The sequence below is a fragment of the Drosophila miranda genome, chromosome 5 (assembly GCF_003369915.1).
Source record: "Drosophila miranda strain MSH22 chromosome 5, D.miranda_PacBio2.1, whole genome shotgun sequence".
Lineage (NCBI taxonomy): Eukaryota > Metazoa > Arthropoda > Insecta > Diptera > Drosophilidae > Drosophila > Drosophila miranda.
This window is the reverse complement of record NC_046678.1, coordinates 2213880-2228810: the sequence shown is the minus strand read 5'-3', so window position 1 is coordinate 2228810 and position 14931 is coordinate 2213880.

Sequence of the window (14931 nt, the reverse complement as noted above, 5' to 3'; positions counted from 1 at the left end):
AAATATAAAGAATACTGCAACAGAAGGAAAAATGGGTTAGAACAGACCAACAGGATGTTGAGCAAACTTTCAATGCCTACCTTACCCGCCGCTCAGGGTTTGCGGCGTCCCCGCCAGCCACCCGTCATGAACCAGCAGGGCTTTCCAGCACTGCAGCAGCCAAGCCGCCGGCGAGCGCGCTCAGGCGCAAGAGCTCCTGCTCCTCCAGCTCAGATGAGCAGCTATGCCGATGCACTCCGCACAAGGCAGCCAGCGAGTCATTCCCAGCCTCTTCCAGGGAGGCAAGTATGGCAGTCGGTGCCACCCACAGCGACCACAATCGGATTCCAGCCCACTGTGAGCAGTCAGAGTGTCCGTCCTAGCGATGAACTCAGCCAGAAACTGGACTACCTCATCACACTGCTGACACAGGAGCGGATCCAGCATGCGGCCGCCGCTGCTGAATCTACCCAGAAACTGGAAGGGAAGATAGATGTACTAATTGCACAGATGACTAAGCTGACAGATTGCTTATACGCTAGCATCCAGGCAAATTCTTATGCCAGTAATGTATAGTACTAGTACTAATTACTCCAATTGACAAGCAATAGCTCTGGCTGCCCCGGACCAGTGGGCAGAAGAGAAACGTAAACAAGACAAAAACAAATAAGAAGACAAGAATTAGAATAGAAAACATACATATATAATCTCCCTTTTCTGCCAAAATGTTTCCCCTTAGTCGATAATGTAAACTTAAACTTAATTTAAAGTCTAGAGTATTTTATGCTTTGGCTCTGCCCACTCCCTCTCCCCGCTCTGGCTAACGGACTGTTGCCAAAGTGGAGAGATTTCCCCCAATGATGATTGCGCCGGCAGCACTGCCGGCAGAGGAGATTTCGTGCTGTTCAAAGCATCGTATTTGCTGCCTACGGCTGCTAACAGCAGCTCGTAGACAGCTATTTACATATATTTATAAGCTACAGCCCCAACAATTTGTACTAAAAATGCTGTTATAGTATAGGTACAATAAAGTCCCCATAGCGCAACGTAACTCTGGCTCCCCTAACCTGCTGGATCAGGCCAAGGCTCGAGCTGGGTTACGTTGCGTTATGTTAGTTACGTATCGCCACCGCTGCATACGACACAACAAAAAAAAAACAAAAAAACGTTCCGCAAAAATTAAAAAATTAATCCAACCAAATCGCCAAAAAAATTCCCAAATTATATTGCACATGTATCAATATACATTGTGCAATATTCTGTAAAAACATTCCGGGCAACGCGAAGTGTTGTGCCGTGCATAAGTTTTCACTGAAATACATACAACATAACCAAAGTGCCAAAAGAGAAAAAACGTGGGGTAGGCTTCAGCCGCTGCTGACCCCCCCCCTTCGCCATATTCACACTTGTGTCTATCTGCACTAATAAAGCTACAAAAAACAAACAATGGTACGTAAACCGTGTCCCAAATCTAAAAAGAAGACCACTTTGGCCTCAAGTGCTCCCTGCTCAGACAACGAAACCGATCTGCATTCCCCCCCGCTACTAATGTCGGGAATTTCGCAGAGTGATTTACGCCCCCTTTCCTGTCGCTCGACCTCAATGGCAGATTTGACCAGTGACATGCCATCAACTTCAGCTGCCGCTGCAGCCAAGTTGATGCAGGCCCCGTCCGCTGCACTGTCAAGCAAGCCATTGCTAGCCCCCCCCGCTGCCATGATAACCAGAGCCTCTGCTGCAACTGACTGTGCTGCCATTCCTGCTGCTGCTAAAGCCACCGCCCCTACTCGCGTAGCTGCCGCCGCAGCTAAACGCCCTTCAGTTTCTACAGTTCCTAGTACTGCTAGTGCTGTTCGTGTAGGTGCCCACGCTGCTCAACATACCCCAGTTTCTACTGGTGCTGCTCGTGCTGCTGCTTCTACTGCTACCTGTGCCCCTGGCAGTTCTGCCATTGCTGTCTCTACCAATCCTACTGCCCTTGCAGCACCTGTGCCGAGCCAGATGACTCTGCACGAGATCCTCAAGGAACAGCGGGAGAAATTGGCAAAGGAGAAGAAGGTAATGGCTATGCTGAAGGCGGAGTCTGAGGGCCGTAACAAGAAGCGGACGACCACCTTGGCCTCGCCGATTACAAAGGCGTCGGCAAAGAAGATCAAACGGACAGTATCCGCCAAGGAGAAGCGTGACCCTAACCAGATGAACATAACAAACTACTACAATGTACTTTCGGATGCTGACGACTTAGCTAATGACGAGATGGATGTGGACACTGACTGCAGCGAGGGAGAGACGGAAGCCGAGGTACCTGTTCCCACAAACAGGCCCTCTACTTCTCAGACCACCCCCCCGCCTGCCCCTACCACAACGCACGCTCCCAATGCTGCTGCTACTGCTGACGCCAGAATTGTGCGGCCAGCCCCTATTTACATTCCTAATGTTACAGATATCTTTCCCCTGCTCCAGTGCTTCGACAATGCCATTGGCGCTGGTACATATGACACCAGGCCTGCTGCTAATAGGTCTCTGAAAGTCATGTGCCACACAATAGATGGACATAGGGCCCTAATTCGGCTCCTAACTGAGGGGGAAGGTGTTGATCACCATACGTTTCGCATGCGAAGCGAGAGGGGAATGCGTATTGTTATTCGTCACCTGCACCGTTCCACACCCACAGACTGGGTGCGTGAACAGCTTGGTAGACTCGGATATAAGGTGAGGCATATTGCCAATATACATAAAAGATTTACAAAGGAGCCATTGGACCTATTCGAGGTCGAGCTAGAGCCTCAGGAGATTAACAATAGTATATACGAGCTAACGGCAATTTGCAGCCAACGGGTCAAGGTAGAGAAGCCCATACGCGCGCCAGGTGTTCCCCAGTGTCATAAGTGTCAGATGTTTGGGCACTCGAAGAACTACTGCAGCCGTGCAGTTGTATGTCTCAAGTGTGGGGAGAAGCATGACCCCAAGGACTGCCCCAAGAAGCGGGAGGATGTGCCGAAATGCGCCAACTGTAATGGTCCCCATGTTGCCAGCTACCGTGGTTGCATCAAATATAAAGAATACTGCAACAGAAGGAAAAATGGGTTAGAACAGACCAACAGGATGTTGAGCAAACTTTCAATGCCTCCCTTCCCCGCCGCTCAGGGTTTGCGGCGTCCCCGCCAGCCACCCGTCATGAACCAGCAGGGCTTTCCAGCACTGCAGCAGCCAAGCCGCCGGCGAGCGCGCTCAGGCGCAAGAGTTCCTGCTCCTCCAGCTCAGATGAGCAGCTATGCCGATGCACTCCGCACAAGGCAGCCAGCGAGTCATTCCCAGCCTCTTCCAGGGAGGCAAGTATGGCAGTCGGTGCCACCCACAGCGACCACAATCGGATTCCAGCCCACTGTGAGCAGTCAGAGTGTCCGTCCTAGCGATGAACTCAGCCAGAAACTGGACTACCTCATCACACTGCTGACACAGGAGCGGATCCAGCATGCGGCCGCCGCTGCTGAATCTACCCAGAAACTGGAAGGGAAGATAGATGTACTAATTGCACAGATGACTAAGCTGACAGATTGCTTATACGCTAGCATCCAGGCAAATTCTTATGCCAGTAATGTATAGTACTAGTACTAATTACTCCAATTGACAAGCAATAGCTCTGGCTGCCCCGGACCAGTGGGCAGAAGAGAAACGTAAACAAGACAAAAACAAATAAGAAGACAAGAATTAGAATAGAAAACATACATATATAATCTCCCTTTTCTGCCAAAATGTTTCCCCTTAGTCGATAATGTAAACTTAAACTTAATTTAAAGTCTAGAGTATTTTATGCTTTGGCTCTGCCCACTCCCTCTCCCCGCTCTGGCTAACGGACTGTTGCCAAAGTGGAGAGATTTCCCCCAATGATGATTGCGCCGGCAGCACTGCCGGCAGAGGAGATTTCGTGCTGTTCAAAGCATCGTATTTGCTGCCTACGGCTGCTAACAGCAGCTCGTAGACAGCTATTTACATATATTTATAAGCTACAGCCCCAACAATTTGTACTAAAAATGCTGTTATAGTATAGGTACAATAAAGTCCCCATAGCGCAACGTAACTCTGGCTCCCCTAACCTGCTGGATCAGGCCAAGGCTCGAGCTGGGTTACGTTACGTTATGTTAGTTACGTATCGCCACCGCTGCATACGACACACAAAAAAATTATATTGCACATGTATTAATATACATTGTGCAATATTCTGTAAATACATTCCGGGCAACGCGAAGTGTTGTGCCGTGTATAAGTTTTTCACTGACCTACAACATAACCAAAGTGCCGAAAGTAAAAAAACGTGGGGTAGGCTGCAGCCGCTGCTGCCCCCCCCCCCCCCCCCTTTCACCATTCTCACACTTGTGTCAAATTGCGCTAATAAAGCCACAAAAAACAATAAACAATGGTACGCAAACCGTGTCCCAAGTCAAAGAAGAAGCCCACTGTGGCCTCACGTGCTCCCTTTTCGGACAGCGAAGATGATCTGCATTCCCCCCGCAACTAATGCCGGGAATCTCACAGACTGACATGCGCCCCCTCTCCTATCGCTCGACCTCATTGGCGGATCTGACAAGTGACATGCCATCAACTTCAGCTGCCGCTGCAGCCAAGTCGATGCAGGCCCCGTCCGCTGCACTGTCAACCAAGCCATTGCTAGCCCCCCCCGCTGCCATGCTACCCAGAGCCTCTGCTGCAGCTGCCTGTGCTGCCATTTCTGCTGCTGCCAAAGCCACCGCCCCTACTCGCGTAGCTGCCGCCGCAGCTAAACGCCCTCCAGCTGCAACAGCTCCTACTACTGCTAGTGCTGCTCGTGTAGCTGCCCACGCCGCTCAACGTCCTCCAGTTTCTACTGGTGCCCTTGCAGCACCTGTGCAGAGCCAGCCGACTCTGTGCGAGATCCTCAAGGTGCAGCGGGAGAAACTGGCATTGGAAAGGAAAGCAACTGCTAAGCTGATGGCAGAGTATGAGGCTCGGAACAAGAAGCGAACGACCACCTTGGGCTCGCCGATTACAAAGGCGTCGGCCAAGAAGATCAAGCGGACAGCAATCACCAAGGAGAAGCCTGACTCTAGCCAGAGGAGTATAACGAACTACTTCGAAATACTCTCGGATGCTGACGACGTAGCCAATGACGACATGGATATTGACACTGACTGCAGCGAGGGAGAGACGGAAGCCGAGGAACCTGTTCCCACAAACAGGCCCTCTACTCCTCACACCACCCCCCCGCCTGCCCCTACCACTGCGCACGCACCCAATGCTGCTGCTACTGCTGACGCCAGAATTGTGCGGCCAGCCCCTATATACATTCCCAACGTCTCTGAAATCGTTCCCCTGCTCCAATGCATTGACAATGCCATTGGCGCAGGCACATATGACACTAAGACTGCCAACAATGGATCTCTTAAAGTCATGTGCCATACAATAGATGGCTATAGGGCCCTAATTCGGCTCTTATCTGAGGGGGAAGGTGTGGATTACCATACATTTCGCCTGCGAAGCGAAAGGGGTATGCGTATCGTCATACGTCACCTGCACCGTTCCACACCCACAGACTGGGTGCGTGAACAGCTTGGTAGACTCGGATATAAGGTGAGGCATATTGCCAATATACATAAAAGATTTACAAAGGAGCCATTGGACCTATTCGAGGTTGAGCTTGAGCCACAGGAGAGCAACAATGGTATCTATGAGCTAACGGCAATTTGCAGCCAGCGGATCAAGGTCGAGAAGCCCATACGCGCGCCAGGCGTTCCCCAGTGTCATAAGTGTCAGATGTTTGGGCACTCGAAGAACTACTGCAGCCGTGCAGTTGTATGTCTCAAGTGTGGGGAGAAGCATGACCCCAAGGACTGCCCCAAGAAGCGGGAGGATGTGCCGAAATGCGCCAACTGTAATGGTCCCCATGTTGCCAGCTACCGTGGTTGCATCAAATATAAAGAATACTGCAACAGAAGGAAAAATGGGTTAGAACAGACCAACAGGATGTTGAGCAAACTTTCAATGCCTACCTTACCCGCCGCTCAGGGTTTGCGGCGTCCCCGCCAGCCACCCGTCATGAACCAGCAGGGCTTTCCAGCACTGCAGCAGCCAAGCCGCCGGCGAGCGCGCTCAGGCGCAAGAGTTCCTGCTCCTCCAGCTCAGATGAGCAGCTATGCCGATGCACTCCGCACAAGGCAGCCAGCGAGTCATTCCCAGCCTCTTCCAGGGAGGCAAGTATGGCAGTCGGTGCCACCCACAGCGACCACAATCGGATTCCAGCCCACTGTGAGCAGTCAGAGTGTCCGTCCTAGCGATGAACTCAGCCAGAAACTGGACTACCTCATCACACTGCTGACACAGGAGCGGATCCAGCATGCGGCCGCCGCTGCTGAATCTACCCAGAAACTGGAAGGGAAGATAGATGTACTAATTGCACAGATGACTAAGCTGACAGATTGCTTATACGCTAGCATCCAGGCAAATTCTTATGCCAGTAATGTATAGTACTAGTACTAATTACTCCAATTGACAAGCAATAGCTCTGGCTGCCCCGGACCAGTGGGCAGAAGAGAAACGTAAACAAGACAAAAACAAATAAGAAGACAAGAATTAGAATAGAAAACATACATATATAATCTCCCTTTTCTGCCAAAATGTTTCCCCTTAGTCGATAATGTAAACTTAAACTTAATTTAAAGTCTAGAGTATTTTATGCTTTGGCTCTGCCCACTCCCTCTCCCCGCTCTGGCTAACGGACTGTTGCCAAAGTGGAGAGATTTCCCCCAATGATGATTGCGCCGGCAGCACTGCCGGCAGAGGAGATTTCGTGCTGTTCAAAGCATCGTATTTGCTGCCTACGGCTGCTAACAGCAGCTCGTAGACAGCTATTTACATATATTTATAAGCTACAGCCCCAACAATTTGTACTAAAAATGCTGTTATAGTATAGGTACAATAAAGTCCCCATAGCGCAACGTAACTCTGGCTCCCCTAACCTGCTGGATCAGGCCAAGGCTCGAGCTGGGTTACGTTGCGTTATGTTAGTTACGTATCGCCACCGCTGCATACGACACAACAAAAACGTTCCGCAAAAATCAAAAAATTAAAGCATTAAACATTGCCAAAAATTCGCAAATTATATTGCACATGTATTAATATACATTGTGCAATATTCTGTAAATACATTCCGGGCAACGCGAAGTGTTGTGCCGTGTATAAGTTTTTCACTGACCTACAACATAACCAAAGTGCCGAAAGTGAAAAAACGTGGGGTAGGCTGCAGCCGCTGCTGCCCCCCCCCCCCCCCCTTCACCATTCTCACACTTGTGTCAAATTGCGCTAATAAAGCCACAAAAAACAATAAACAATGGTACGCAAACCGTGTCCCAAGTCAAAGAAGAAGCCCACTGTGGCCTCACGTGCTCCCTTTTCGGACAGCGAAGATGATCTGCATTCCCCCCGCAACTAATGCCGGGAATCTCACAGACTGACATGCGCCCCCTCTCCTATCGCTCGACCTCATTGGCGGATCTGACAAGTGACATGCCATCAACTTCAGCTGCCGCTGCAGCCAAGTCGATGCAGGCCCCGTCCGCTGCACTGTCAACCAAGCCATTGCTAGCCCCCCCGCTGCCATGCTACCCAGAGCCTCTGCTGCAGCTGCCTGTGCTGCCATTCCTGCTGCTGCCAAAGCCACCGCCCATACTCGCGTAGCTGCCGCCGCAGCTAAACGCCCTCCAGCTGCAACAGCTCCTACTACTGCTAGTGCTGCTCGTGTAGCTGCCCACGCCGCTCAACGTCCTCCAGTTTCTACTGGTGCCCTTGCAGCACCTGTGCAGAGCCAGCCGACTCTGTGCGAGATCCTCAAGGTGCAGCGGGAGAAACTGGCATTGGAAAGGAAAGCAACTGCTAAGCTGATGGCAGAGTATGAGGCTCGGAACAAGAAGCGAACGACCACCTTGGGCTCGCCGATTACAAAGGCGTCGGCCAAGAAGATCAAGCGGACAGCAATCACCAAGGAGAAGCCTGACTCTAGCCAGAGGAGTATAACGAACTACTTCGAAATACTCTCGGATGCTGACGACGTAGCCAATGACGACATGGATATTGACACTGACTGCAGCGAGGGAGAGACGGAAGCCGAGGAACCTGTTCCCACAAACAGGCCCTCTACTCCTCACACCACCCCCCCGCCTGCCCCTACCACTGCGCACGCACCCAATGCTGCTGCTACTGCTGACGCCAGAATTGTGCGGCCAGCCCCTATATACATTCCCAACGTCTCTGAAATCGTTCCCCTGCTCCAATGCATTGACAATGCCATTGGCGCAGGCACATATGACACTAAGACTGCCAACAATGGATCTCTTAAAGTCATGTGCCATACAATAGATGGCTATAGGGCCCTAATTCGGCTCTTATCTGAGGGGGAAGGTGTGGATTACCATACATTTCGACTGCGAAGCGAGAGGGGTATGCGTATCGTCATACGTCACCTGCACCGTTCCACACCCACAGACTGGGTGCGTGAACAGCTTGGTAGACTCGGATATAAGGTGAGGCATATTGCCAATATACATAAAAGATTTACAAAGGAGCCATTGGACCTATTCGAGGTTGAGCTTGAGCCACAGGAGAGCAACAATGGTATCTATGAGCTAACGGCAATTTGCAGCCAGCGGATCAAGGTCGAGAAGCCCATACGCGCGCCAGGCGTTCCCCAGTGTCATAAGTGTCAGATGTTTGGGCACTCGAAGAACTACTGCAGCCGTGCAGTTGTATGTCTCAAGTGTGGGGAGAAGCATGACCCCAAGGACTGCCCCAAGAAGCGGGAGGATGTGCCGAAATGCGCCAACTGTAATGGTCCCCATGTTGCCAGCTACCGTGGTTGCATCAAATATAAAGAATACTGCAACAGAAGGAAAAATGGGTTAGAACAGACCAACAGGATGTTGAGCAAACTTTCAATGCCTACCTTACCCGCCGCTCAGGGTTTGCGGCGTCCCCGCCAGCCACCCGTCATGAACCAGCAGGGCTTTCCAGCACTGCAGCAGCCAAGCCGCCGGCGAGCGCGCTCAGGCGCAAGAGCTCCTGCTCCTCCAGCTCAGATGAGCAGCTATGCCGATGCACTCCGCACAAGGCAGCCAGCGAGTCATTCCCAGCCTCTTCCAGGGAGGCAAGTATGGCAGTCGGTGCCACCCACAGCGACCACAATCGGATTCCAGCCCACTGTGAGCAGTCAGAGTGTCCGTCCTAGCGATGAACTCAGCCAGAAACTGGACTACCTCATCACACTGCTGACACAGGAGCGGATCCAGCTACCCAGAAACTGGAAGGGAAGATAGATGTACTAATTGCACAGATGACTAAGCTGACAGATTGCTTATACGCTAGCATCCAGGCAAATTCTTATGCCAGTAATGTATAGTACTAGTACTAATTACTCCAATTGACAAGCAATAGCTCTGGCTGCCCCGGACCAGTGGGCAGAAGAGAAACGTAAACAAGACAAAAACAAATAAGAAGACAAGAATTAGAATAGAAAACATACATATATAATCTCCCTTTTCTGCCAAAATGTTTCCCCCTAGTCGATAATGTAAACTTAAACTTAATTTAAAGTCTAGAGTATTTTATGCTTTGGCTCTGCCCACTCCCTCTCCCCGCTCTGGCTAACGGACTGTTGCCAAAGTGGAGAGATTTCCCCCAATGATGATTGCGCCGGCAGCACTGCCGGCAGAGGAGATTTCGTGCTGTTCAAAGCATCGTATTTGCTGCCTACGGCTGCTAACAGCAGCTCGTAGACAGCTATTTACATATATTTATAAGCTACAGCCCCAACAATTTGTACTAAAAATGCTGTTATAGTATAGGTACAATAAAGTCCCCATAGCGCAACGTAACTCTGGCTCCCCTAACCTGCTGGATCAGGCCAAGGCTCGAGCTGGGTTACGTTGCGTTATGTTAGTTACGTATCGCCACCGCTGCATACGACACAACAAAAAAACCAATACAAATTCAAATTGCTTTTATCAATGCCCAGTGTGTTATCGGTCGCAACTTCGGCAATTATGCCCAACCATTTCCTCACCCACCCCCCTACCCACTTCAAAGGCCACTAAATCCCAAATGAGGCTGAGCAGGATCAAAATTAACACTGCCATCCTTCGCCACTCTGCCAAATGCCCCAACAATGCCAATACAACCGCCCACAAGATGCTATGCGGTCGACTCTTCGGAGCGTCACGCGCCCGGATCGTAAGATCCGGAAGTTTACAGTATCCGGGCGGTTATACGGGAGCAGGCATCTATCCCCCCCCTTCCCATCCCATCCCCTTGAAACAGAGCAGCCAACACAAACAGCACAAGCACAAGAACACGAGCCATTAACCAAAGACAACGATAAGACACACAGCCACTAAACCAAACGGCCAATTCAAACCTTCCACTGCCTACTTATCGGTGCTGCTGCCCTCGGACTACTTTCATCTCACTCAATATTGGGGTGAGTGAAAGTGGAACCGGGGGTGAGAGCACCGGTAAATGACGATCGGCGATCGGGTCTCTCGAGTGGGGAGTGTAAGAGTTGGCGGACATGTGAGAGTTCCACCATGAACCTCGTCCGCCACTCTCATCTCGTCCACCCGCTCGAGAGGTCGCGATCGTCGGACGTTTGAAAACCGTGTCGTGTCATTTTTTCGTGTCGCCATTACCGTTTCTTCTGTTGTGCCCTGTTTTTTCCTGTGGTGTCTGTTGTGTGCCGTGCCGTGCCGTGCCCCCTGACATGACAAGAGTCCCTTCCCCCCCCACCTCCACTACTACTACCGACAAGCTTTCTTCTCCCCAATAAATAACATTAATGTAAACGCCAACAAAAAACATTAATTTACATATATAAACACAAACCAACTAGAGGGGTTAATAAAGAGTGTGAAGAGTAAGGGGCCTAGATGGCTGCCCTGTGGTACTCCCGAAGAAACCTTTACTGGTAAAGAGAGGGAGTTTTTGAAGAGGACTCTTTGAGACCTGGAACAAAGATAGCTAGAAATCCATCTCAGGAGGTTGGGCGGAAACCCTAAAAGGTCAAGTTTATGCGCTAAAAGGGAATGGTTTACAGAGTCGAATGCTTTACTAAAGTCGGTGTAAATAACATCCGTCTGTAAGTTACCTTGAAAGCCTTTAACAAGTTCGTGGTGGTTGATCGCCGCCTTATAAATCCATGCTGAGTTGGAGATATAAGTGACTTGCAGAGATGTTGCAAGTGCGGAGTTAAAACCTTCTCAAACATTTTAGGAATAGCGGATAACTTTGCTATACCTCTATAATTTTTTGCATCAGACTTGCTACCTTTTTTATGGAGAGGAATTATAAACGATTCCTTCCAGATCGGGGGGAAGCAAGAAGAATCAATGGACAGGGTGAATAGTTTAAGCAAAGGTCCACACAGAACCTCGGCGCAGTACCTGAGTACACAACCTGGAACCCCGTCTGGACCCGGTGAAAACACCGGCTTAACTAGTCGAAGATCATGAAGTAGGGAACATTCATTTAACAAGGGACTGAAAATGCCGTTCGACCTCGGTAAACCGTATGGGTACGGATGACCAGAGTAGCTTTCCTCAGAATAAGTTGTTTTGGAAAAATTGGGCAAAAAGATCGGCAATTGCCTGATCATTATTTGCCGACGTATTACAAAATAATAACGAGGATGGGTGTGCGGACGTTCTACGCTTACTGTTTACGAAGCTGTAAAACTGTTTAGGGTCCTGAGAAAAACGTATCCTGCATCGAGATAGGTAGCATTGAGCATTAAGAACTGAAAAGTTTGACCGAGCTATTACATAGCGAGAGTGAGAAGTAGGATAACCCACTTCTTGAAATTTTTATAAAGTCTTGATTTTAAGTTTTTTAGACTGGATAACTCTCTGGTAAACCAAGGGGGTTTTCCAGATCTAGTCGGACAAGAAAGCGGGACACAAGAATCGAAAAATGTGCCAAGAGCATTGTAAAAAATGTTTGTGCCTTTTATGATATCAGTGCACAAGTACAAAGCGGACCAATCAAAATCCCTAATGAGGTTATTAAGCTTCGCAAACTCGGCTTTACGAAAGCAGCGGACACGTTCAGGTAATCTACTCGACCGATCCAATACAGTTGGTCCTATATCTAGCGACACCTCGAAAGTAGGGTGGTAGGCGTCTTCAGGTATAGTGAGCGGAAGGGCTCGGGTTAACAACACTATGGTCGGATCCGATACAAAGCACAGATCAAGCAATCGACCCAAGGAATTTTTCACATGGGTTACTTGAGACAGGGATAGGTCAAGCAAGCCGTCAACAAAGTCATGTCGTGACATGGGCACTAGGATACTAGACTCGTTAACCGAAGACCAAACAGTTCCTGGCAAGTTGAAGTCACCAAGAACTATCATACGATCTTTATCAGATAGCGAGGAAGAAACAGCGGTTAAAGCGGACAAGTGCTGCTCATAAATTGAAATATCCGAAGAAGGTGGGATATACGAGCAAGTAATGAATATAGCGAAAGCGGGAAGAATCAGTTTTACACACAGGAATTCCAGTTTCTGTTGAACTTGGACTGTGAAGTGTTCCGACGTGAAGTAAGAGTCCACTGCAATTAGAACCCCCCCTGCACGTCGAGACGAACGGTCCTTTCTAAAAGTTGTGTACCGACCTGCCAAAACCTCGGAACTAAGAATGTCCGGCTTTAACCAAGTTTCAGTAAACACAATAACGTGGGAAGCAAATGCAAGACTATCCCGGAAAAGAATGCTGAGCTTACTACGCAAGCCTCTTACATTCTGATAGGTTACTAAAAGAGAAGTTAGTTTTTTGGAAAGGTGGAAGCAAGACGGGAAGTTGAGGAAGAGGAAGAGGAAGTTGAGGTTGAGGGTGGCACACTGGAAAGATTTGGAAGGGATATGGGGGGCCTATTCTTCTTCTTAGCCTTAAACTCCTTCACCACCAAATGCTCCGGCCAAAATTTGGCGGAGCAAATGGTGTCAAATTGAGTTGGGGAGATGCTTATCTTAAACGAGGCTATCTCCCTGGCATAAGAGAAGTTAAATTTCTCCACCTTTAAAGCCACGGCTTTTATTTTGCTTTGAATAAAAGCAATTACATCATTAGATGTGAGGTCAGGGGCCAGCCGTGAAACAAAAACTTGTCGTTTTGGTGGGACTCCCACCAGTGGTTTAGTCACCACAGGTGGCAATATCCGGAGGTCCGGAACGTCTATTTACTGGTGGGATCGGGATAGACGGGACAACTAGCGAACTTGCGGACACCACGGACACGGACGCTGCAGACGTACTTGGCTGCACATTCTCCGAGGCGATGAATTCGGCTACCGAATCTGCATCGCCAGCAGCTGTCGTTGCCCTTGGAGTGGCAAACGAGATCAACTGCTGCACACTTGGAGTGGTCGGAGTCAGTTTTTCGGCGGCGCACGGCTGAGTGACGATTGGCAATTGCAGATCCCGCGGAGTGACCTTTTTGCGCCTCGGAGACTTATTCAGCAGTTTTAAACCGCTAAACTGAGCCTGGCTGCACATTCTCCGAGGCGATGAATTCGGCTACCGAATCTGCATCGCCAGCAGCTGTCGTTGCCCTTGGAGTGGCAAACGAGATCAACTGCTGCACACTTGGAGTGGTCGGAGTCAGTTTTCCGGCGGCGCACGGCTGAGTGACGATTGGCAATTGCAGATCCCGCGGAGTGACCTTTTTGCGCCTCGGAGACTTATTCAGCAGTTTTAAACCGCTAAACTGAGCCTCCATGGCTAGAAGCCGATCGTATTGGTTTTTAAAACCAACGGTCAGCTCCTTAAAGCCACTCCGCGTCTGCCTCATAAAAGCCACCATGTCTTTCTCCACCGCACGGCATGCCTCGCAACTGTAATGCAAGCCATTACGTTTGGCTATAGCATCACTCACGAGGCCAGAAAATCCAGCGCATTTTGCGTGCACTACGCTGTCGCAGAGCCAGCAGGGGACATTCGGCTGATCGTGGGTGATCTGCTTCTTACAGCTTTTTTTGGCACAGACCACAGCGTATTCCATTTTATTATTTATTTATTTACTATTATTTGCAAAACAAATTGGTATCAGACCAATGTGCCAGACAACGCTCAAAGCGGAATTGGTAAAAAAAGAGAGCAGAGTGGAGAGCGGTTATAGCGAGAGCTACTAAGCAGAGAGCGAGAGAAAGTTTAAAGAGCGAGAGAGAAAGAACAGTTATTGAAGTTGAGGTGATAGCGAGAGAGTGATAGTGAGAGTGTTCGCATAGTCGAACACATCACAATTGGTGCAGATAAATCCTTAGGCCTTGAAAAAATTAAAATAATACCAGCATTTGCCAATAGCTTTAACTGACAACTGAACTGAGGCCTAGTATTTTTTCTTTAGAGCGTTATACAAATCAAAAGTCTACATGATGTTAATGCCAGAAAAAAAAGTGCCTTTAAACTCGTTATATTTTATTTTCGCATACCCTACTTACTCTTTGGCAGCAAATCTCCAGTAGCTTTTCTTGTTTTAGATGTTTAAAAACAGTTTTTTAGTTTATAATTGTATATTTTAAAATATTTTACACGCACGTATACACACATAGATTCAAATACTGTAATCATCATTATACATGCTTTATAGGATACAACGGGCGCATCATATGTAATTTCCAGTGTTTATCAGAAAATCAATTGATTACCGAACCAAGCTATATCTCCTATGTATGTGTGTATATACAATAATGTTTTCGTATTTTGCATCGACTTAGCTATACCCTTGCAAATGACATAGTACAGATTTAGCAATAAAACAAATGAACAGTCTAACGTTGACCAACTGACCGATATACTTGCATATACTATGTACCTGTCCTGTTTTGCAAAGATACATAAAGTTCAGATTGCCGAACTAAATGCCTCGTTTTGACAAA